General features: G+C 41.6%; 2 long non-coding RNA genes and 1 pseudogene across 2 annotated transcripts in view; 1 reads left to right on the top strand and 2 right to left on the bottom strand.

Annotated features, from left to right (window-relative positions):
* LOC113911507 overlaps positions 1 to 20,966 on the top strand; it is a 33,449-nt gene extending 12,483 nt beyond the window's left edge. Inside the window, exons 3-4 of the long non-coding RNA XR_003516497.2 lie at positions 17,191 to 17,284; positions 18,769 to 20,966. This is a non-coding gene — a long non-coding RNA (uncharacterized LOC113911507). The remainder of the gene's footprint in view (positions 1 to 17,190; positions 17,285 to 18,768) is intronic.
* Positions 9,209 to 10,469, bottom strand: LOC113911505 (annotated as a pseudogene).
* LOC113911508 lies at positions 19,984 to 23,323 on the bottom strand. The gene is made up of 3 exons (XR_003516498.1): positions 23,211 to 23,323; positions 20,841 to 21,035; positions 19,984 to 20,083 (listed from the first exon to the last, which is right to left on the bottom strand). It is a non-coding gene; the product is annotated as an uncharacterized LOC113911508 (long non-coding RNA).
* Between the last annotated feature and the right edge of the window lie 2,588 nt (positions 23,324 to 25,911).

The raw sequence follows: 25,911 nt of genomic DNA, 5'->3' as shown, positions 1-25,911 counted from the left end.
GATTATTCATCCTGCCTCAGGATGAATTCCACAACATCCCACAGAATGTGTAACAAACAGGCTTTATTAGGGAATCTTACAAGTGAGAGATCCACGGGATTAGATGAGGCATGCAACCCCTGCCCCCCATCCCATGGCAAGGCGTGCTGGGCTCGGACACATAGTGGGTTTGTGTGCCAATGGAAGGACCTAACTCCCTGTGAGGATGACCTTCTCGGTGGGTAATAAACACTGCTTGGAGTCAGGCAGGTGGGGTTTAAGGTGCTAGGTGTTTATGGAAGTTATTTGGCGACTTTAGTATCACAACAATTTGTAGCCCTTCCTGCCAGAGAAAGGAAGCCAGTATTCCTATGTGGAGCTAAGTTTTGGGACAGCCTCTCCTACCAGAACCAAGGTGGTCCCAATTACCTCATTGTCCAGGTAACCCCAAACAAGCATCTAGGGCCATTTTTGAACTCCTATTTATCAAACTATATCAAAGAACAGCAAGGGGGCCCGTGGTTTTGGAACAGGAATGGGGAGGGGGAGAGGGAAGTGGGCGGGTAGGAGATGAGGAGAAAATGACAGCGGAAGGGGTGGAAGGGATCCTGTTGAGCTGGCAAGCCACTGCAAAGATTCTGTGCCCACATGAGCTGCCTTTACTCTTGTCACCGTGGACAACATGTCAATGTTCCACTCCAAGGTTTCTCACGAATGACATTAATCTCTCCGAAATCATCAGTTCTCTCTCTCTCCCGGATCATGCAAACATGCAATTATTCTCCAATTTCCAAAATCCCTCCTTTAACGCCAGATTCTCTGTCTCTACCAGCTCCATGCCCTGAAAAGTTTAATGGACTGAAACTCTCACTACCCCATGATTTCTGGTTTCTGGTTAGGTTTGCCCATGGGGATAGGGTTGCCAGATTTAACAACAACAATAAAATACAGGACACCCAGTTGGAATTTTAGGTAAACAAGAAATATTTTTTTTTAGTAGAAGTATATTTAAGTATTGCACTTATACTAAAAAGAAATTCACTGTTTATCTGAAATTCAAATTTAACTGGGTGCCCTATATTTTATTTGGCAACTCTACGTGGGAGTCCATGAGGAGATTGTAGGGTAGGGCAGAGAAAGGGGGCATTCTGTCCCCCACCACTCCATCAGTGTAGTTGTTTCTGGGGTCCTCTACCTGAGGCCTCAGCCTCCGTCAGGCAGCGCATCTTCCAGGGCTACAGCACTCACTGTTCCTATAACAGTTCCTAGCCCTGCTTTTTCAGGGCCAGGGAGGGTCAAAGCTTCCTGTGCCTGCTCATTACTGGGCACCCCACATGCCTCTGTTTCCATGAATGTTGCCCACCTCTGTGAATCGTCTTTCTTAATTTTTCTTCAGTTTCCCACTTTGAGTACACTGTTCTCCACTGGCACTCTTAGCCACGCCTATTCATTCTCCCTGACTCGGGTGTTTCTTCCTCTGGGCCGGGATGGTGACTTGCGTACAGCATTCAGCACTAACACACATTTGAAGTATTTGTTGACTAGTTGGATATAATTCCTTCATTCACATGTATTTACTGGGTCAGTGGTTCTCATGGTGTGATCCTTGGACTCTGGCTAATTTAAGAAGCATCATGTGGGAACTTGTTAGAACTCCAAATTCTCAGATCCATGCTGGGCCTATTGAATCAGAGACTTTGGAGGTGGGCCCAACAATCTTTGTTTCAACAAAGTCTCCAGGTCATTCTGATATCTGCTAAATTTGAGAAACTTTGGGGTAAGAAATGGGAATATTGTAGTGAGCAAAATGACAAGGTCTCCAGACTCATGGTAATTATCAGTATGGCAGACATATTTACACACATTCATCTTAACTGACTTTAATAGACAGCATCTAAATACATTTTGCCTATTTATACTTGTGAATGGTTGCCCTCTGTGATTCATAGCCTGGGCTTGTCCCCTTTATAAAATCCCTAGAAGTTTCCAACAGACCCTTTCTGAATCTGACCTGAACATAAGCTGAGCTTTGCCAGTTTAGAGAAGCTGAATTCTCCACCTCAAACTAAACTTAGTTCAAGCCAACATGGGGGACAAAAGATTTGACAGCAAATAAGGGAAAGTCTGCGGAATCTTCCCATGATCCTATATTGCTTTCACATGTCCTACTTGATATTAAAAACCAAAAGTAAAAACCTGAATCAGGTATAAAACCTTTTTATGATTATACAACCCTAAAAACCAAACTCCATTTTACATGTAAATACAAGATATTTTTGCACCATTTATTATGCTCATTTATTATTTTCCATGATTGCAACTATTATGCAAATTGCAGGCACATGGTACTCTGTTGTGTTCTTGTCTCAAGTGTTGTTCATCATTCCCAAAAATCATACCACCAGTGGATGAGTTGCCAACACAACACATCTTTATCGGTCACATTTGTGGCTACCATATTCACTGTGATTCTACAAATAGGAAAAAAACATCTGACTACATTATGTCTTCTAGCACAGTGTGTCTCAGACTCATGAGTTTCCTGGGACTGGTGTTACAACCAGATTCTCACTCAGTAAGTCTGGGCTGGAACCTGAGATTCTGCTTTTCGAACAAGCTCTGCTGGTATTGATGCTGCTGGCCCATGGACCACACTTGAGTAGTGAGGTTCTAATGTAACTGTGCCCCACCACTTGCATATTGAAATATATATCATCTCACTATTAATACCTTTCATTTCTTTTTTATATTGTAATGGGTACATTAAATCAATTAAGTATATAGGTTAATTTAATTCTCTATGGATTTTATTTCACAATAATAAAGCAAACAATACAAAAGCTCAGTATTTTTTAAAAAGGGGTGCAAAATCTTATAGAGCTGAGAATATTAGTCCAAACTTTCAAGGTCATCTCATATGTTTGTCATGTGGGTAATTTAGAGGTAGGAGTGCTAAACCAATTTCTGCACGGGACTTGTCCTGGAAGAAAGGGTAAGGAATGGGCATGTCTCAATTCAAACCAGGCAAACTCAAAGAAAGCTTTTTTGGGGATTTGGGGAAAAGAAGCTTCCTCATTTTTATGAGAGCAGATCTAGGATAAGAGCATCCTTCTCTCTTCCTCTGGATATTGTGGAGAGAGGGCCTAAGGTCTGGAACTGTCAGAGCTGTCTCACTACCAGCGAGAAGACAAAGCTAGCATGTGGTGTGGGAAGAGGAGAGAGCAGAAAAGTACAGACAAATGGCGCCCAAACCTCTGGATTAAGCCTATCCTGAAGCCCACCTATTTGTCATTGTATGTGGTGTATGAACTAATAAAATGTCCTTTGGTTTAAGTCATTAGGAGGTGAGTTTTCTGTGCCAGTAAGACATCAAGGTAGAGTATCAAGGAGATGGAAACCAGGGGAGTTATCTAGGCTTAGAGATTCACATTTGGGAGACAGCAGCACAAAGATAGTTTTTAAATCCATAGGCCATAATAAACTCACCTAAGGAGAGACAATTTGAGAACAGAAGAGACTCAGGATTCAAACCCAGGGAACTAAAAACTTGAGACTCTGGATGGAGGATTATAGGCACAGAGTGGCCAGCAGTGAGCCAGGAGGACCAGCAGACTTCTGCTGCTGACAGCAAGGAAAACTCGTATGACGGCACTTGGTTTTCTAAGCTCTCGCCAAGATAGTGCGATGCTTGGTTTCATTTTCTCCCCACTACTGTTTACAACATCTTCCCTAGACTCAAAACTTGCCAAAGCTCTCATGCAAATGGGAATTGTTTTCATGTAAAAATCAATTAATATGCATGAAATGGATTATTTTAGTGTTTGAATTGTATCCCCCCAAAACACATTTTAGAACTCTACAAAGCAGTGTGAATATAAATTCCTCTTTCTTTCTCTCACATGGGGAAGTCCCTGTTGAAAACAAAAACAACAAACGTGTGTAATACATATCCAGAATTCACTAAGTCTGTGCGCAGGGTGCTGGCTCCTTTTCAGTACACACGTGTGGAAGGGTGATTGGACACAGAATGGGGGGCTATGCTGAGCTCAAGGAGCCTCCTCTGTACTTCTCTAGAGAAAAAGAGAAGAAGTAGAGGAGTATGACAGGGAGGGTGGAAACAGCAATCGGCATTTGCTAAGAAGAGGATGCAGGGCGAAAACCTGAAGAAAAGTTGAATCTGTTTTTAGTCCACTATATCCTGAATAGAAATGCCTTGTTCAACATTTGTTGATATTTCTAAAAATCACCTCCAAAAGTAGTTCATCTTTGACAGGTCGCTGTCTTACCAAGACTTGTATTGTTCACCCAGACTATCATTCTCATTGATGTCCTGGCAATTTCTCTGGGAGCCTCACTCGGTCCCCAGGGACACAACCATCCTGCCCTTCCCCATGCTACTTCCTTCCCCACTTGCTTCAAATATGTGCCTTCAGCTCTCAACATTCCATCACAAAAAGGTGATGTATTCCGTATCATGTCCCATTCAACCAAACAGATTTCTGATAACCTGCTATCTACACCACACACACACACACACACACACACACACACACACACACACACACACACCATCTCACATTTCTCCTGAACAATCAACAATTCATTCTAGAAAGGGACTAGTCTTCATACCAAACACCTCACTGAAATTGCTTCCCTTTGGCTCTTTGGTGGTATTTTTAAAGCAGCAATTGTGAACTTGTGGTTCTTTAGCTGAATTTAGTTGGCAGTCGTTTTATTTGTCCCCTAAATTGTTTTTAAAAATATGTATTTTAAAACTTAGGACATTTTAACATAAAAATCCAGGCTGTTTGTTTTCCTTGCAAACTCAAAAGATCTGGCAACCCTGGGCTCCATTCCTACATGGTGACAATTGGACACGCTCTGTGGTTCACCACAGTCCTCACCACTCCCTACTATCTCCATAACCTAAAGGTCATGTGATATATGCCATTTAGCATGATGCTTGTACCATTTCTTTTCTTTTTGTAGAGAAATATTTCTCTGTATCTACTTCTCTATTAAAAGTGGTAAACAAGGGACCCCATGTTTAAAGAAAAATAACCTTGCATCGCTTTGTGTGTGTGTGTGTGTGTGTGTGTGTGTGTGGCAGCAAAAATTATTCCTTTGTGTTTTAAAGCAAATGCAGTGCTACTTTACTTGATTTTTTTAATCACTTCAGTGTCCATTTGTATAGTGTCTATATATGAGATGCCGACTTTCAGCCCTGTCTCCGATTAGTACAAAGGAGCTATAAAATTCCTCAAAACAAAACATTTCATTAGCTTAAATACTAAATATGTTGTTCAACGCATTTTCAACGTGTGGGTAGAGACAAGGTTGGGGGTCATGAAATTAAATAATAATATTCAAGATTATCCCTGGGACAGCTCAGAACCAAGGCCTTCTGAGAATAGACAATCTTCTGTCATCATTTCACAACTGCGTACCCAAATATGCTCATAATTTACGTTCTGAGGATATAAGAAATGTGAATCTACTTACTCTTATGCAGAAAAGAAATTCTACTACCGTGAAATATTCTAATGGAATAGGAATGGGTTTCTTTTTTATCACAATAAATCTAAACATTTACCTGTATTTAAAGTGGTGTTTTCAAAATTGGAAAAAAGCACTGAAATTAAAAAAAAAATTGGTGAACATACTTGTCTTTAATTTCTTCGCAATCCAAGACCTCAGTTTAAAAGAAAAAAATTAAGAAAGGAAAAATGAGAAAGTAATTGCTATGTTTCATTAGGAATTTTAGTAGCAATTCTGTTCAAAATTTATTCATTTGAATTAAGATTATGAAGAGCACATTACTTCTTTTTTTCTTTTTTTTTATTATGTTGTGTTAATCCCCATACGTTACATCATTAGTTTTTGATGTAGTGTTCCATGATTCATTGTTTGCATATAACACCCAGTGCTCCACGCAGAACGTGCCCTCTTTAATACCCATCACCGGGCTAACCCATCCCCCCACCCCTCCCCTCTAGAACCCTCAGTTTGTTTTTCAGAGTCCATAGTCTCTCATCGTTCATCTCCCCTTCTGATTTCCCCCCCTTCATTCTCACAGATCTGTACCTCTGAAGCAAATAATACATTATATGTTAAAAAAAAAAAAGAAGATAGAAGAGTACATTACTTCTTAATGGTGGCATGTGATAGTTATCTCTCTAAAAGAATGATCTCACTCAGGCACATGCTTTCCATTAAATATTAGTTTGTATATTGGCTTTCTATTGTTCCTTTTAGTCTCCTCAAATCTCTTTTAGGAGAAGGAGGGGTATCAGTTATACAAAAGGGTATATTGCAACTTCTTTCTAAATGGGAATGGAAGGATGGAGGGAAGGAAACAAGATTTGAGTTCTTGTGAAGCGAAAGAAATTCTGTCACATATTCTCATTTCATTAATTTAACTCTTTCAACTCACTGAACAATCATGTGAAGTCAGTATTATCCTGGCTTTTTTATATGAAGAAAAACCTTGCTTTTCAACACATAATGAATATTTAAGGGAGATGAGATGCAACTCCAGGGTCATGTGGATTTCAAATTCCCTACTTCCCACTTCATAGAAATAAGACCTGTAAAGAGAACATTGACACTTGCCTTCCGGCACAGTGAACTTCGACCTGAAAAACAAGGGCAGAAAGAAAGGAAGATGCAGATCTGGGCAGGTAAGGAAAAAGGGGCAATGGATTCGGTCCATAGTTCACCTTTCATGAGTACAGAAATAGTTCTGTGTTATTTAAGATGTTCACTCTCTAATTCGTATTTGGATCTTAAAATAAGAAAATTCTGAATGAGCCCGGTCTGATAAAACGATCCCGACAGGGAGAATTTCAAGGGGCTGGGAATTGAAATAGTTTTGAAAAATTAACCTCGAGAGCTCTGGTCTGATGCTGGCTTGGCCTCAGGAGGGGGTTCCAAGGGGAGGGCAAGATTCTCAGTAAAACCAGTGAAAGGGACCTGTTCTCTCCCTCCTTGCAAAGCAGTGGTTTTCGAGCTTGCCTGCACTTTCGAATCACCTGGGAGACTTGAAAAAATTCTTGAGGCCCTATCCCCAAGAAATCCTGATTGAATTGGGCTAGAAGGTGGCGTGGCTATATAGGGTCTTTTAAAAAGCCTCGCTGGTGATTCTAATGTACAGCCAGAGCTGAGACCTGCTCAGAGAGGAAGAATGTCCTCACTACCTAAATGGTCCTCCTCAGCTAGAAAGGCCTGTGTCCTGGCTGTGGAAGGTGACTGACAGTAAATCATGCCCAAGAGCACCTTTGTTTCCCAGTGGTATCTAAAAATACAGAAAATTACGGGTGCCTAGGTGGCTCAGTTGTTAGGTGTCTGCCTTCGGCTCAGGTCACGGTCCCAGGGTCCTGGGATCAAGCCCCACATCGGGCTCTCTGCTCAGCAGGAAGCCTGCTTCCCCCTCTCCCACTCCCCCTGCTTGTGTTCCCTCTCTGGCTGTGTCTCTCTCTGTCAAATACATAAATAAAATCTTTAAATAAAATAAAAAAAATAAAAATACAGAAAATTGGTGAACCGTCATGAGTAATTCTCAGCCTACTATGGGCATCTATGTTTCCTCTGGGGAACCCTGCAGATGTGACTGTGCAATCTTCTCATCTGGGGTGCAGAGTCTCACATCTCAAAATGTCCTGGGTTAACAGCAGCACCGGTATCACCTGGGGGCTGGTTTGGGGATGCTGAGTCTCAGGCTCTGCCCAGACTTCTTGCCCGAGAATCTGCATTTCAACAAGACCCCAGGTGACTCAGATGTACATTACAGTTTGAGAAGCATTGCTGTAAGAGAAATAACATGTATTCATTAATTTTTTGGTAAATTATTTAAAGTTAGCTATAAAACTGACATGCATCAACACAGTACAGTAGGAATAAATATTTTAAAATTAAGACAGGAAAAAATACGTATTAGAAGAGGATATTAAGAAAAGGAGCAAAAATTAGTACACAGATAATTAAATCATAGGAACTTTTGAGTGAAACTGTTAAGCACAAATATGAATCTAAATTTCCTAGACTCCAAAGAGGAAAATATATAGTTCATATTACCCAAGGGCAGAAGAAATTATTTTTCACTGGGCTTCACGAGGGCACTAGGTTTGGGTGAAAAGTATCTTTAATAAGCACCAACGTGAAGTCAAAGACATTCTGCTCATGCCACTTTCTAAATGTCTTCAGAAGACAAGTTATCTAACATCACCAGCTCTTAGCTTCATCATTTCCAAGATGGGCATAATACTTTCGATTCTACCAGATTGTTTTGAGAACTAATTGCAGACAGTATGCTATGTCCCACTTCCTTGGGCTCAGAGTAAAGTCACATTTTGGTTTTGATTCTAATGAAGTCAGTCAAAGCCTAATTCTGGTATCTAAATCACAGTTGTCCATTTTGAAGAATCAAGGTGTGGGTCTTAGCCTAGCAGGTATCAAATCTTATTGAAATCTATAATCATTAGAAGAATATTATATTGGTTCAGAGACAGAGACATAGATTAATGGATTATGAGAGTGGCCAAAAGCAGACCTATAGATATATCAGAACTGGAACTAGAACAGGGGAGCACTATAAAGCAGTAGAGGAAACGATGTTCTTTTCCATAAGCAACATTTTGACATGTGGAAATTCTGTATCACACATTATACAAAAATAAATTTAATCGAATTGAACAATTAAAGGCGAGAATGTGAGAAATTAGAAATAAATCAAACTCTCATCTCTCTCTCGAGAGAGAGATCTCGTACCTCTAGAGAGAGATGAAATACATAGATGATAGATAGATAATAGATGTAGACAGAGAGGAAGAAAGAAATTAAAACAAATGAATGAGATCTAGTTCTGTATCAAATGGATAACTTTAAAAAGTTAATGTTGGGTGAAATTGAAGGCAGAAACATAGCATATGATAACATTTATGTAAATTTTAAGCATCACTACTTTATAGCATTTATGGACACACACATGTATAGTAACAGAAAAACATGGATAAGCAGTCTCTTTTATTATTATTTTTTATTTTTTTGACTCCTGATTTTTTTATTCAATTTCTCTTTTCTATTTAAAGTAGTCTTTGGTGGCTAGGAAGCCTGGCCTCCCAAGACCAGAGTCAGTTGGAGCTGGTTGTTGTTGGAAGGGGTTGGCGTGAGGACGGGGATGGGGGCAGGGAGACCCTGCTCTGTTGGCGGTCCTGGGTGAAGACAAACTGCACTTCACAGAGCCTGGGGTGTGGTGGGAGGGGGAGGAGGCAGGAGCAGCAAGCTGGGGAGATGGGACACACCTCAGTCCCCAGCTTCAGTCCCCTCTAATGTTTCCCCACTGGTGGCATTCTCTGCAGTCTTGGAGGCCTTCTTTTTTTTCTTTTTCTGGGTTTTCCGACTTGCAGAACTCTAGAGGAGGGCCTTAAGCCCTGCATCCTGGACCTCCATCTCAGACTTGTAGAGGTCAGGCTCAAAGGGACCACTGGTTATCTGCATGGGGCCATTGGGCATGAGCAGGAGTGTAAATTTAAACTGGGCAACAAATTCGCCCTCCTTCTCATAAAGAGCATTAAATGGCTGCAGCAGTTCATGTTTGGCACTCTCCACCACACCCATCCGGGCCTTCTTCTCATCTTCAAATGCTCTAAAAGTAGATGGCATGGCGCCAAAACACCTTTCAACCTCACTGAAGAAGGCACATGAAGTTTTCATTTTCAGGCCATACTGTTTAGAAGGGTCTCGTTTGTAAATGGTGGTTCTCTGTCCTGCATCCTTGGCCTTGCCCTCTCCTGAGCTGACAAGAACATCCACAGCATATACTTCATGTACCTCAAATTCAGCTTTTTCATGGTCCTTCTTCTGCTGGTCTGTGGGATTCTGGATAATGGTTTTCTCTCCATCAGTGTCATGCTGCTTCAATTGATGGGACAACATGCCTTCTATTGGTGTGCAATTAAACAAGTGGGCAACCTTGTTCCAGGCTTCTGTCACTTGTGTGTTCAGGTTTGACCAGGCGTAGGGCAGCTTCAGCACAAAGGTGAGCTGCCTTGATGGCATCTGCTTTCCGCCCTGTTACTTGGGTCCCCTGAGCCACATCCACCACGAGAAAGCGTGAGCCCCGTTAGCGATGAAGCCATCCACATGGACCCCAAGGTCAATTTTTACCAAGTCACCTTCCTTGAGAATATAGTCCTGGTGGCTCTTCAAAGGGGAAAAGTGACATACACAGGTAATTTACTGAAATGCTGGTGGGAAAGGCAATACCTTTCTTCATTTCTTTTTCTTTCTTGAAAATTTTCCCCGTCTCTTCCATAATCATGGCATCACCTTTCTCACACAGGCTCAGTACCGACACGCCTGAGCAGGATGCTTCCACCAAAGACCCAAGCGCCCTGTTGGCGGTGTCGCCCCCCGCCCACCCCCATCTTATACTTGGTCACGACCAGGTCCTCGGCGATAGTTTGCTCCTGCTGCTCGTCCTCACCTGACATCTTCCCGCCACCCCCACTGCAGCCTCGTTCCCCCTGAGCTGCCACCTCTGTGTCCCTTCCCAGCCGCAGGCTGTGACTAGAGCCCCTTGGATCGGCGAGGAGAGCGTGAGCAAAAGGGCGAGCTAGCAAGCGAGAGCGAGAAGCCGCGAGCGCGCGCTGAGGCGCAAGGCGTGCTGGATACGCAGCGGTGCACCACGTGCAGAAGAGAAGGAGGGAGGAAGGGGAGAGGAATGAAAGGGAACGAACATGGGGTCAAAACGGACTTGAGCTGTAGGAGTCATTTTTTGGTTTTTAATCTGAGGTAAATATGATACAACCTCGGTGCTTGTTAAATCTGGGTATTGGATATACAATTATTTATTTTATTCTCTATACTTTTGTGTATTTGAAATCGTTCTTTGTTTTGTTTTTAAAGTTCTCTTCCACAGGCCTCGTATTCTTGATGGGTCCAAAAACTCTGGAGGCTTACTACCTCTTTCCAAGACCATGGGAGTAATTTAGCCCAGGGAGAGGAAGCTGGCAAGTGTGTTCCTTCCCAGAGGGGCTCCATGGGAGAGGTGACAAAGCTGCAGCCACGTGGTGTCCCTGACAAGCCATCGGCTGACTCTGTGTAGATCTCTACAGAGCCCAAGGCCCAGCAGGTCTGAGACTCGGGCCGTGCTTCTGCGAAGGAGTCCCCCAGCCAGCCACAGCCACTTCCGCCACCCCGCCTGGGCCCAGCACAGAGCCACCTGTCCCCAGGGGTGTCCTGGGAGGAGGGCGGGTGTTCTCGTCTGTCTGTCCATCTCTTTATCTCAGTATGGGCCCATCTCTCTGTCCTTTCTTCTGTCTCTCCCTCCACATCTATTGGGATAACTCAAGCACAATGGAAGCCTCTGCTCTGACCTGGCTTCCTTTCTGTGTCCCCTAAGAGGTGACATCTCCTCCAGGTAAAATCCCAGGAGGTTAGCGTTTGCTAAATAAGAAATCTAAATATTCTCCCACCCTAGAAGGGGGTACATTCGCTTAATAATTGTGAAAGCAGTCATTACATATGAAGACAAAACCTTTTAAAAATGAGAATGTACAGAACCCCAGAGTTGGTTTCATCCAGCCATCAGTGAGTGGGCTCCACAGGCCCATCTCAGGGGCCCTCAGCTCTAGTCCTACTATTCACATCAGACTTTCTCACCTGGAGCTACAATGACTTCGGAAGGTTCATGGAAGGAATTGGACTGGCCCACAGACATCTTGGTGACATGCTCAGGAAGTACTTTCTCTGGCCACCGCCCCCCATCACTTAACACTGATCCAGAGGGTTCTTCCCTCAGACTCAGCCCCTTGAATCAGGGAAGCAAGCCTGTCCTTTCTTAGCCCCTGGTGCTGGCCCTAGAGATTGGTGTAGTTCTGTGAAGAAATGGAGGTTTCTGGGGCTTCTGCCCAGTGAAACCTTTGCCATTTTTCTCTAATCTGTTCCTTTCTTTCCTCTTCATCTTTCCCAAGGCATGCCCACTGTAGTTTTATGATTGTATTAGCTGCCATGTGGCCTCTAAGTGGGTACCACAGACCTGAGCATGAAGACTCAGTCCAGCCCTGTGAATATAAAACTTCTCATTTCTTCCGTCTCAGAGCTTGTGACTCCTGCTGAGCCACCCACTGAATTCCCTTTTCTTATTTGATGATTGCCTCTTATTCACAGTTCATTTGCAAAGAGAGCCAGCCCTAGTCCTGACTTAGCTCCTTCCCCATTTCAGATTCCCTTGGATGACTTCCCACAGCTAAACCTCTAGGGTGTCTTTAGTATGAACCCTTTCACCACCATTTTACAAATGAGTAAGACTGTGTACATATAATCATACATGTATAAGTTTCTTATCAAAACAACTTTTACTCATCTAGATAAAAGCCTACCATTCCTTGTTAACTGGCTAAGCAGTATCAATAACGTATATAAATGTCAATGGCATGGTTGAATGTTCATGAGTCCCATACAGATAAAGATAGTAATGTGGTTGTTTATAGTTTTGATAGGAAGATATCTGTACATGTAAGAATATGGACTATGATTATACTTGTAATCCAATCATTACACAGCATTGCAGGTAAAGGAATTCTAAAATGTGATTTGAAAGCAGGAAAGACCCTTGAGGAATCAGGAGACTGGAACCTGAATGTTACATGAACTCCACGCATTTCAAGGTTGCATGGTAGAGTTGAAGCAGAAGTGTTCCTTTGTAAATCAATTTACCTGGAAGCTGTTGTGTTCATCTGACACATTTTAAAAGCTTGGCTTTCTAAACCATTGGCCATGCTACTTTGACACTACAACATAGTGTTACAATTAAGCTTACCCACTTCGGGTACACATCTGGCTTTGCCATTTTCTACCTGTGGGACCTTAGGTCAGTCAATGAACCCTTCTCTATCTCATTCCCGCCTTTGGAAAATGGGGTGGGGGGAACAACAGACCAACCTCCTAGGTTCATTGTGAGGGCAGTCAGTACAAGGAATGTCACTTAGCATAGCGCTGGCAAATAGCACTCAATAAATCACTGTGATCCTCACCATCACTGAGATTTTCATTTAAGAGGAATATCTAGTCTCCACTGTATACTCATAGGTACAGGATTGGGGCTTTAAGCCCTGGGGGGAAGGAACTGATAAGAACAGGGAGGAGTCTCTCGGGCCCCAGATAGTGGGCTGGCGTTCAGGGAAGAGCTCCAAGCCTACTGGGGACCTGGCATGTTGGGCCGGGAAAGAGGGCGGGCGGGAGTCCTGCTTGGAGGAGGAGCCGAGGGGAGGGGTTATTGCACGTGGAAGACTGTCACCTGGAAGGGACATGACCCCCCCCCCCGGCCAAGGGTCATCCCTGACATAGTGGATACCAGCTTTACAGGTAGCAAGACCAATTTCAAGCCTCACTTCCAATGGTGGCCCTGAGGTTTTCATTCTATTTTCTGCCTTGGCTGTGAACCAGCACTAAGCTTTGTTCCAAAGATGGGGGCCGAGTTGTAGACAAAACTCTAAAAGTCATAGAATAACATCGTGGATAAAATCATATGCCTTGGTGCTAGACAGGAGCGTGTCTAAGCTCTGCCCCTTTGTCATGAATGGCTTCTAAATTGTTGCCATGAGGGGTAGATGAGATCATCTCTCCAAGGTCCTTGGCCTTGTATTTGGCCTATGGCAATGATCATAACCTAGTGGGCTAGCTGTTGTCACTATTATTATTAGGATAGTCTGGTCATGAGGGAGATGAAGATGATGAACATGATGATGGAGAGAATGAGGGAAGAGGCCAAGGGTGGGGAACAAGGATGAGACCATCCCTGGTGACGGAAAACGAGGTAAAGATTTAACCAATTTTTTTTAAGATTTTTATTTATTTATTTGACACAGAGAGAGACAGTGAGAGAGGGAACACAAGCAGGGGGAGTGAGAGAGGGAGAAGCAGGCTTCCCGCGGAGCAGGGAGCCCGATGTGGGGCTCGATCCCAGGACCCTGGGATCATGACCTGAGCTGAAGGCAGATGCCTAACAACAGAGCCACCCAGGTGCCCCAAGATTTAACCAATTTTTAATCAAGTAAAATGAACTCCCACAAGAGGCAATTGTACTTAACTGGTAATGGGGAACAGTTAGGTCGTCTTGCAAAGCCACCTCTCCTAGACACAGGACTCCCATGTTTCCAAATTAGTTTATGGGGCACATTTCTTCCCACAACAGCTGAAAGACCTGTTTAGCCACAATGGGCTAAAAGCCCACATCAGATTCTGCATTCAGGAAACAGAATCTAAAACACGAGGAGCAAAGGTTTAAATAACAGAGCTGACAGCCAAGAGTTATTTTCCCACACCTTTGGCGGTGTGTACAGATCTTCGACATTTCACCAAAGCTAAATGTTCCACTCTAGAACCTGACTCGTTCTTTACTACTTTTATTGTGTTGTGGCTTAAAAAAATTGCCAATTAAGTTAAACGAAACTGTCGCACAATCAGCTTCTATAATTACCATCAATGCTTTATGATAGGCTCAAGCAAACAGAGGGTTTGATTTTTTTTTTTTTTTGCCAGAGTTGTAGTTTCTTTTTGTAGAAACAATTATCCTGGCCGTGCTTCCCAGCAAAGGGAACACATAGCCCGAAGCCACTGCATATTTCATTTTCAGTCCAGCAGCTTCAGAGTTCTCACTTTTCCCAGTGACTGTTCAGTGGGAGGAAAAGACAACCCAAGGCTCTGGGTAAAGCATGGTATCTCACAAAGCAGGCAGCGAGGCCACCAGGAGCTGGACGAAAATGACGCTGCCCCGGTCTGGTGCCGCCAGCTTCTGAAAATGCACATTCACCCACAGGATGGAGTGATGATAGGTTAAGATCCAGTACCACAACCAAATTCATGTGTTCCTTCTCCAGCAACAGATGTCACCAAGCATAAGGATACAAATCTAATGTCACATTTACTAACATTAGCAACCAATGGTAAAAGACACATAATAAATTGCATTGGGAATGTATTGGGTTTAAACTCCCTTTCCATCACCTCCTGGTTGAACGAGTAACCAGTCTCAGTTTTCCCACCTGTAAAATAGGGTTGCCAGTAGCATTTAGCTCACAAAGCTATTTTGAAGATTAGGTAAGCTAATGGGTTGACTCATTTATACAACAAATATTTATTGAGCAGTTACTATGAGTCAGATGCTGTTCTAGGTGCTGGGGATACAACTATGAACAAAGCAAACGAAACAGGCCAAAGGAGTTTAAGGGAGTATTAGCTAAGACAGTGCTCAGCACATAATAAGCACATGACAAATGTTAGCTATGTTTTTTATGTAATATTATTTTACTTTTACATATGGATTTTGTTTTTGTTATTGTTACCTATTATATTTTACCCACACCATGGTAGCATATTTTATTATTGACACATCACATATGGGAAAACTGAAGTTCAGAGAGCCCAGGGAATTTGTACAAGGTCATATAATTAATATGTTTGTCAATTTTCAAACCTGAGTTCATGGGACTTGGGTCCATGTACTTCCTAAACTCAGAGCACAGTGTTGATTTCTAATGAGTCCAGGGTCTAAGCCTCTCAGCGAGGATCAGCTGTGGATTCAGCATTCCCCTTGTTTCTAGATCATGGTATGATGGTAAGATCCAATTCTTCATTTATACACGGTAATCGGGAGCTAAATGTTGTAGGCATCATCCTTTACCTGGAGAGGAAATCAGGATAGAAGTAGTGAAGGAAAGGTCAGACTCAGGTAATCATAAGAAAGAGCATTTCTACAACCAAGGTGATTGGGCTTTGGTACGGGTTACAGTATGGGCTAGCATAATCTGTGGTGAATTTCTTGTCCTTGAGATGTTCAAGGTGAAGCCAAAAAAGGAGAATGTAGCCCACGGGATTTATATATCTATTAGGGGGTTGGTCCAGATTTCCTACTTCCCAAATCTGGCTGATCTGGAGACTCTTTCAAAGACCTTGATAAAAATAGAGATTCTCTATATTTCTGAATTTCCGGGTTCAGAATCTCTAGTTCTCCCAGAGTTCTAGAATATCTGGAGTATTTAGTATTTAGCTCAGAGAACTGTCTTGATGATTATGTCAGCTAATAATATATTTACCTATTAATTTAACAAATATTTATTGAGCAGTTACTATGTGCCAGGTCCTGTCTTAGGAGCTGGGGATATAACAATGAACAAAACAGTCCTTCACTTAAAGGAGCTTAGAGGAAAATGTCCAGCACAGAGCTCAGCACATAATAAGCATGTGATGAATATTACCTATGACTTTTGTACTAGCATTATTTAGTTAAACAGATTCATGAGTCATCTCTGGTCTTCTAATGTAGGCTGTCCTTAGATATTCTGAACTGAAGGATCATCTCTGGGGTGTGACCTTTTCGGGTCTTAGGAATGGCATCTTACACAAAAACTCTACAAGCATTTCTTGACTGCCTGATGAGTGAATATACTACCAGTGTTTATTCATCTGCATCAATGAGTTGTAGAAAAGCTGAAGACAAAAGCATGAACTGGCAGCTTTCTGGAAGTGCCACAACCTTCTTCTAGATTGTGGACTCCCCCGGGGGCAGGGTCCACATCTATTCCTGCTCTGTCCCCACAGTTTCTAGGACACCACCTCGTACAAAATTGGATAGCAAAGAAGTTTGCTCAGAGAATGGGTAAATAAATTAGGGCAGTGTTTTCTCACTTGCAGGATCATAAGGTTCATCCAGAATCACTTAAAATACTGATTCTCATTACCCTCCCCAGGCCAACTAAATCAGAATTTCAAGGTGAGAGGTCTCTGGGAATAGGTGTCTTTAACAACTGACCTCCCTGAGGGGCCCTGGTGTCAGGAAAGTTAGGGATACACTGATGTAGGTTGAACTTCCCCGGGTTGGCTAGACCTGAGGACACTCTCAAGTGGGTTGACCTTCAGGGACACTGGCCTGGAAACCAATTCCCATGCTTGGCTTTCCCCAGTTCATTTCTGAAGCTGCCATCCATGTGGAGACCAGGGGTGGCAGTGGCTCGTGCTGAATTAGGCACTTGAGCTTAATTCGCCTTGCTTTTCTGTTTCTTTCTCCCCTGTGCTAAGCACCTATTTTAGAAGAATTTCCAAAGAGGCCTCCTAAATGCTCATTTTAAGAAAGGGAGAGAAGCTGTAAGAAATGCATCTTTTTTTTTTCTGCTAAAATAAAAACCTGCATTTTCTTCTTCTCCCACTGATTAGGATCTCAGCATTCCACCAAGACAACCTCCAAAAAAGGAAAAGCAAATGAGCAGGGCTGTTTCTGAGGATATGAAATACTTTACAATTAAATAAGGTACGGTCGGGCTTGGGGCTGATCACCGGTGATGGGTAGGTTTCTGTGAGGCTGCAAATGAATTCAGCACGGGACAGCGTTCCAAATGGCTCCTACAAGCTTTCCCTTTATTATTTTTATTTGGTTATGTGCTGACTCTCATCCAGAATTGCACTTAATGCCCTAGTCTGAAGTTGTTGAAATGGCCCCCCATGGCCTAGTGTGACAGTGAAAGGATATTGCCTTTGGAAGCTGCTAATGGTCCATGAAAAGGAAACAGCCACAAACAGGAAAACAATGCTCCAAAATAATGTCAGATAAAAATATTCATGTCTTCGCTTTCATGTCCATTTATTGAGAGAGAGAGGTGTGATCACAGGGAAGGCAAGGCTTTCCAAGACAGGCAATGGTAAAAAGAATGCAAGCGCCCAAGGTTAAAAATATACCCACATTCACACACATATTTTTCTATGGTTCATAATTAAAAGACAGAATTTACATTTTGAAGCCTAACAGAGCTCCAGACTCTGAGCACAGAAGGGAAAGAGCTCTGGGGCTATAATGGTAAGAACGGTGGTCAGCTGTGGGCCCGATCCTTAATTCCTTTATCTAACCCGTGTGCATGGGCACTTAGGAGGCACCAGGCCATGTGCTAGGAGCTGGGGATGGGGAAGTGAGTAAGGTGGGTCCCCACCCAGAAGGAGCCCCCCTGTTGGTGCAGAAGAGAGACTCAACACACATCTTCTGGTAACTTGACAGGTCAGAACAAAATGCCAGAGGGGCCCAGGAGCATTCAGAATTCAAGGAAGAGCAGGCATCGGAGGTTGTACATTGCCAAGAAAAGGTGAAGAGAGGTGTTGGGCAGGAGGAGAGGGGAGTGGTAAGAATGTTCTAGGCAGAGGGAAAGTTAGGTGCAAAGACACAGCATGGATAAGGGGTTGATGAGTTGATAGAGTTTTGAGACGTTCAATGTGGAAGAAACAAGGGGTACTCATGGGAAGAAGGTCCAGGTAAAGCTAAGGCAGGGGAGTAGGGGGAGATGGGCAGCAGAGAGACTCAGAGAGAACTTGTCAGACACCATACAAGTCTGACTGGCTCCTAGTAGCCAGCCAACCCTTCACTAATGACAAGGGCACTCACATACTCTCCTCTTGGTCTTAGCGAGTGTTTGGCTTTAGTGTCTTTAGTGAGAGTATGAGACAAAGCATCTATTACCTTTTGCCTCTAGAATGTGACCCCCATTACATTTGCCTCCCACCAACACTCTCGAAGGGAAGATGGGAAGACATTCCAGCCAGAAGCAATCTCTTACTAGAAGAGAATAAGAAGTAATCAACATCATCATTTGAAACCCAGTTATGTGGCAATTTTATCCATCCATAACAACTGACATATATTAAATGCTTAACATGTACAAGATTCTATTGTGTTTTTAATGTCTTTTTTTTATTAAATCCCTCCAACCACATTATGAGAGAAGTACCTCTTTTCTTCTTGTTGTATAGGTTGAGGAAACGGAGTCACAGAGAAATTATAAGCCCAGACCTCACAGCTAGTCCATCTGGCCCAAAGGACTCCAGAACATGGCCTTCAGCCAGAACAGAGAAGAGAAATGAATGGCAAGAGAGCCTAAAAATATTCTGAGAAGCTGAGATAAATTAGTACATATTTATGTTAACTAACAAAACTTATTCATTAAATCCCTTCCCACCTTCCCCCTCCCACCACCCCCACATGTGATTTATATGATTTGTGTATGTTCTGAAGAACAGTTATTTTGGTAAGGGTTACAAGGACATTTTGGCATCAATTCAGAAATGCCATGGTTTACTAAAGATTAACGAATAGAGAGCTGGAAGACCTAGGTCTTAGTCTTAGTCCTGCTACTAATTAACTGTATAATTTGGTCAAACCAATTGCTTTCCTTTTCTGAATTCAGCTTCCCCACCTGTGAAGTGCATTGGGGTGAGGGGCTACTGAGGTTTCCTGGAAGGTTAGTTAAGGAGGAAGATGTTAGTCAAGACAGAGCCCAGGACCCAAGACCACAGACAGTGGTCCCATGTCCATGCCTCTTAGATAATCATAAATTTTCTTTCTCACATTAGTTATAGTCTATAGTTGAGATGATTCAGTATACATATTTAAGAAGACCCAAGAATCTATTGGCTCATCACTTGAATATGCTCTTATAGATATGGTAGACTTATTCCACATTACTTTTGCGTGAGACTAACTAATTTGAACCAATCTAAACTTGTACTGTCCAATATGAGAGCCAGTAGCCACATGTGGCTACAAGCACTTGAAATGTGCTTAGTCTAAGTGAAGATGGGTTGAAAATGTAAATACACATCAGAGTTTAAAGCTTTAATAGGGAAAAAGAATGTAAACTATCTCAACAATTTTTATAGTGATTACAGATTGACTTTCCCATTCTGAAGAAACAACAATATACATTCAATGAATCAATAAACAGAAGTAATTGAGGGGCAGTACATACAGGCATTCATGCGCACACAGTTCAGAGGGTTGAAAAAAAAAAAGCCTTTATGGTCTTCAGTGGATGAACATTAGTAAATATAAAAATGCCTTCAAATTAAATTTAAATGTGCATCTTACTGACCTAGTGTCTTAGTCTGCCCATGATCCCATAACAAAGCACCACAGACTGGGTGGCTTAAACAACAGAAATTCATTTCTTACCGTTGAGGAGGCTGGAGGTCTGAGATCAAGATACTGACCAATTCCATTCCTGGAAAGGGTGTGCTTCCTGGTTTGCAGTCGGCCATGTTCTTGCTACATCTTCCCATGATGTTTCCTCTGTACACACACACACACATACACACGTGGAGATCCTCCTCTTTTATAAGAACAGCAGTCCCATTGGGTTAGGGCCCTGCCTTTATATCCTCATTGACCCTTAATTACCTTCCAAAGACCCCATCTCTAAATACGATCACATTGTGGGTTAGGGCTTCAACATGAATCTGTGGTGGAGGGGGGAGCAATTCAGTCCATAACACTCAGTGTGGCTATCCTTTGTTAAAAAGCGTAGGGTAATTTACTTTGTAACTGCCTACATTCTATGTTGCCTAGAAATGAAATTTTAATGTTCCAGTGTAACCATAACTTGGCAGTTTCAATCTTGAGTATTTTTTCATCTCCTCTTCTTCCCAATACAACAACAATAATAATAAAATAATAATAATAACATTTAGGAGGAAAAATATTACCCTAAGAGACAGCCATGTTTACTGTGTAGTGATTTCCCAACAGAAATTAATTCCAAGCAAATTTACATTCTACATTTAAAGAAGGTATAAATAATTCATATTTTCATATCATCAGCACTGTGCATTTCCTACACCAGGGTACCTGTAATTTTTTCAGCTTATCTGTTCTAAATTTTGGTTCCATAACTCATTATCACATTGTTTGTGCTTCTGTTCCAAAGTGGTAATTTAATAGTCTTCCATAGAATTATGTTCAATTAAAACGTTTTTGGTTTTAACATTCAAAACCTTTTCAGTTTTTAATTTAATTGTTGTAACTTTGTTTGTATGTATCATTGACATACCTTATTTTTTCACTGCACTCACACAAATACCAAACCTTCGGAGTAAATAAAATCTTCGACAGCTAGGAGTGTGCCCGGCTTCTTCTCCCTCTGCACCACGTGACTCATTCGCGCCAGCCTCTTCGAAGGGACTGATTCAGCAACACTTTCTGTCTAACATCTTCAGCATTTTGATTCCACAGTCTCTTTAATGGGCTGCACAGTGCAGAAAACAGAGTTGAATTTTTTTTTAACTCCTGTTGCTTTTCTGAAAAGCCCAAGAAACCTATTTATATCACAGTGCTACATTCAGCATCAGTCTGCATGTTACATATTCATGGCATAGATCTAGATAGATTTACAAGCAAGAACCCAGGGAATTCCAAGCTGTAAATTGCAGAAACCACACTGATTTCTTCACAAAAGTTTGCAAATTATAGGTTGTGGTTTTTGTCAGGGAAGCTATCTAAAAGTTGCAAAAGCATTCCATCTACTATCTACAATATTTTCACTTTAAGTGAAAGTATTTCAAAGAGGACATGACATGCCTTGAATTATAGAAAAAAGTCAAGTGGGTTAGAAAAGGTAAGATGTAGAATTTTAAGTCCAATTTCACTTAATTGCACCTAAGGAATGATGAAAATTTTAATACTATCCATAGTGATCTATATGTCAAATAACTGTGGCAAAAATAATACAATGATAATTCATGGAAGCAAACAAATCACCTACCTGGCCCTCTGGAGGTGGTAAAGCCACTGAACCCTGAGGTCTCCAAGATTACAACATAAGTGACTCCTGCAGAGAAGATTTGCTGACCCAGGATTTCTATTAATACCCTAAGAACCCACGAATCACCACTAACCCCCTTGAATTTTGTCCACCCCTATTGATGGGTAAAGATGAATGAGGAACATGGAGGTCCGACGTGTGGAAGGACAATTCTAGGGCAGCTGAAAGTCAAGGGAGGGATGTGATGGGGCTGTGGACTCATGACTTGGGAGTAGGAGATACACCTTGCCTGTTTACTGAAGGTAGCAAAACCCACAGCACCAGCCTTCTTGACACCCCCACAAACCTTGTTACTAATGTAGTGACTTCCTGGACTCCTGGCTAAAATTGCTTGCAGAAGGATGAGTCCCTCTCTGTGGAATGCCTGGATCAAGTTGCTCACAGGTACTAAGAACTCCTTTGGTTCTTGCTAAGTTGCCATCTTATTTGAAAGGATCAAAAGCCCACAATTTATGATGATAGAAATACAGACCTTTGAAAATATGGGGATGGGTGGGCTTAAAGCACTCTAATAATTCCATTTTCTTAATCCAAAAAGGAAAATGACTGTAATTAGGCTGAGTTGTCTGCCAAGTTTCAGCCTGGAGGGACTATTTTGGCCAAGATATAAACCCCTGAGAAGAGAGGCTCATAATGGACGCATCAAATCACACTTAACTATGGCAGAAAAAGTAGCTGCTTTGTAATGCAATCACTCAATGATCATGCCTTATGTTAGCATTTTAATTAAAATAAAGAATACTTCGTCTATCACCCTCTTCTCAGATATTATTACCAGATAAGACATTTAGATTAACCAAAAAAACTCTGTGAAGTACAAAGTAGAAATGAAACACCACCTTCCTCATGCCCCTACTTACAAGATACCTTCATCAAGGCAGACTGGGAGGCAAAAAGAAAAAAAATTAGGTAAGATAAGCTTCAAGAAAAATTCAGGTTTTGGTGTGTTCATGCCTCAATCTATGCAGTGTGAATCTCAAATTCACTGGGGATATAGACAATTTCATTTTTAGGGAAGTTGAGTATAGTTTAATTAATTACAGCTGCGGAGCACTAACTGGAAACTTAATGACTTGAGAGAATGAATTCACCTCCCAATGAGCCTAACCTCCTCTCAGGGAAAATTTACACAGAGGGAAAATCAAAATGATTATTAAATGAAATTACTCAATGTGGTCAGAAACTGCAGCTACACCACGATTTCATGTCCCATCCAATGGAGACCTCCAAAGCCAAGTGGCACCTGGCTTATAGTTCTAAAGCACAGCTTAGATGAAAGCTCATAACAGCAGCAAAGCTTAGCCTGAAAGGTAATCATATCTTGGTATCTAGGGGTAATTGACACGTGTGATGAGCAGGGTTCAAAATATTATCATCAGACATGAGCATAAACCAACCAAGACAGATGCTGGCCATGAACAGTCTCTAATAGTCATAGTGGAAGGTACTGGGCAAACATCAGTTATACAGAAGGTGGAATGGGATTGAAAGGAATCTACCCAGGTTTCGTTAAAGGAGACTTTTATGAAACCAAATGAGACCATGAGCAAAGAGGAAGGAGAAAGATGCTTGTGTGTCTCCCCAAATCGATCCCCTGACCTGGCGCTGTGAAGCCAACAACTGTGAAGAAATGAGACATCCTCTCCACTTCTGTGCTGTTGAAGTCTTCTGGAAGGTGACTTCCGGAGGATAAACCCCTGCTCTCTTCCCTGTCTCGTCTTCCCATATCCATACAGGGGCTGAAAATTCCAGAAAAAATCCAAGGCAGAAAAAGGAGCTAGGGGAGGGTCGATGGTGGTATACTACATTCTGAGGAATGTCCCTCAAAACAAAGCACTTCAGTCAGAGACACAAGCAAGAAGAAACCTAGAAAGAGCAATTTTGAAAAAGAGGAATAAAGTTGAGCGATTCAGTGATTTGAAAATCTATTATAGAACTCTAGAAGTCAAGACAATATGGTAATGGTGTAACAATAGACATTTTGACATATTCCATAATGATGGAATAGAATTGAGAATCCAGAAATGGACCCTCCCATTTATGGTCAATTGATTTTCAACAAAGGTGCAAGACAATTTAATGGGGGAAAGATTAGTCTTTTCAACAAATGGTGCTGGAACAATTGGATATCCACATGAAAGGGAATGAATTTGAACCCCTACCTCATACCAGACACAAAAATTAACTCAAAAGGATCGTAAGCCTCAGTGTAAGAGCTAAAACTCTAAAACTCTTAGAAGAAAACATAAAAGTAAATCACTGTCACATTAGGTTAGACAATGGTCTCTTATGCTTAAGTGACAAAGCAAAAAAGATAAAGTGGCCTTCATCAAAAGTATGAACTTCTGTGCATCAAATGACACCAGCAAGAAACTGAAAAGACAACCCATATGATGGGATAAAGTATCTTCAAATTATATATCTGACTAGAAATTTGTATCCAGAATATGTATACCATATAGAACTCTTACAACTCAACAATAAGAAGACAAATAACCAAATCAAAAAAAGGGAAAGCCTCTGAATAGATATTTCTCAAAAAAAGAGATATAAATGTCCAATAAATACACAAAGAAATACTCAACATTGTTAGTCATTAGGGAAATACAATGAAATGCCACTTCATACTTGCCAAGATGGCTATAATAAAAAAAAAAAACTGACAATAACAAGTGTTGACAAGAATGAGGAGGAATTAGAACTCTCCTCTTCTGCTGGTGAGAATGTGAAATGTTGCAGCCTCTTTGCAAAAACAGTTTGATACTTTCTCAAAAGGTAAACATAAAGTTATCCTAATACCCAATAATTCCACTCCTAGCTATGTATATTCCCAAAAGAAATGAAAACATATTCACACAAAGCTTGCACATGAAGGTTCATAACAGCTCCAAAGTGGACACAAGTCAAATACCCATCAATGGGATGGTAATTTTATGAAATAGAAAAATAAAATGTAGTACATCCAAACAATGGGATAATATTCAAATAGCAACAAAATGAATGAAGTACTTATATGCTACAAAATGGATGAAACTTGAAAACATTGTGCTAAGTGAAAGAAGTCCATTGCAAAGGCCATGTATTGTATAATTCCATCTAAATGAAATTTCTTAGAATAAGCAAATCCATAGAGACAGAAAGTAGATTATGGTTTCCAGGCACTGGGAAGAGGAGGGGAATGAAGAGTGACTGCTAATGTGAATGGAGTTTCCTTCTGATGTCATGAACATGTTCTAAAATAGATCGTTGTGGCAATGGATGCACAGTTGCATGAATACACTAAAAATCACTAAACTACACATTTTCAGTGCAGGAATTTTATGCTATGTAAGATATATCTCAATGAAGCTTTAGAAAATAAATACAGGGTTCTGAGTGGGAAGTGTAATGATTTGAGGCAAAGTTGAGTTTTTACCTGTGAAAGCATGGGACTATAGTTTCAGATACATAGGAAATTTTAAAATGTACTCTTTAAAAAAATATTAATTGATGATCTATTTCAACTAACCTAAGAAGGGGTCAAAAAAGAGGAATGTGGCAAGACTGTTGCCTATCCAATACTGATTTTCCCTTTCTAATTGTTCATGTTGGCCATGTGTCCATCGAAAAGCCACAAGTCTCTCTGGAAGAGGGGTGTGTATAGGAGCTGGCTGGGCCAGACATAATTCTGGCCAATGAGATGTAAGCAGTGTGTGCTCAGGGCTTCTGTGAAAGTATTCCTCTCCTGATACATGTATAGCCTTCCTTCCTTCCTTCCGAGGGCCCCTCCTTCGTATCTGTTGCACCCAATGCAGTCATCTTGTGAGCAAGAGAAAAAAGACCACATCCCAGGGATGGTATAAAAGATCCCGGGTAGCCAATGATATTGTGAAGCTGCTGTACCAATTCTGATTTCCCTACCTTTAGAGTTCTTGTTACACAAAAGAGCAAAAATAGCTATCTTGTTTAAGCAACTGTTATTTAAGTTTTCTGTTACACATTGCTGAGTTCACTCTCCAGCCAACAAAGGTTATGAAACAGTGGGTTTAAATATTGCAACCAGTTAAGTTAGAAATAAGCCTAAGGGCCCCTCCCCTGGGTGGCTGAGTTGGTTAGTCTGCCTTCAGTTCAGGTCATGATCCCAGAGCCCTGTGCTGGGCTTCCTGCTCAGCAAGGAACCTGCTTCTCCCTTTCCCCCAATGCTTGTGTTCTCTCTCTTGCTATCGCTCTCTGTCTCTCTCAAATAAATAAATTAAAAAAAGAAAGAAGTCTAAATAACATTTAAAAATCTAGCTAGAAACAATGAAAATACCGAAAAAAT

This window comes from Zalophus californianus, chromosome 12 (assembly GCF_009762305.2).
Source record: "Zalophus californianus isolate mZalCal1 chromosome 12, mZalCal1.pri.v2, whole genome shotgun sequence".
NCBI lineage: Eukaryota > Metazoa > Chordata > Mammalia > Carnivora > Otariidae > Zalophus > Zalophus californianus.
The sequence above is the reverse complement of the archived record's forward strand: the minus strand, read 5'-3'. Positions and strand labels throughout refer to the sequence as shown.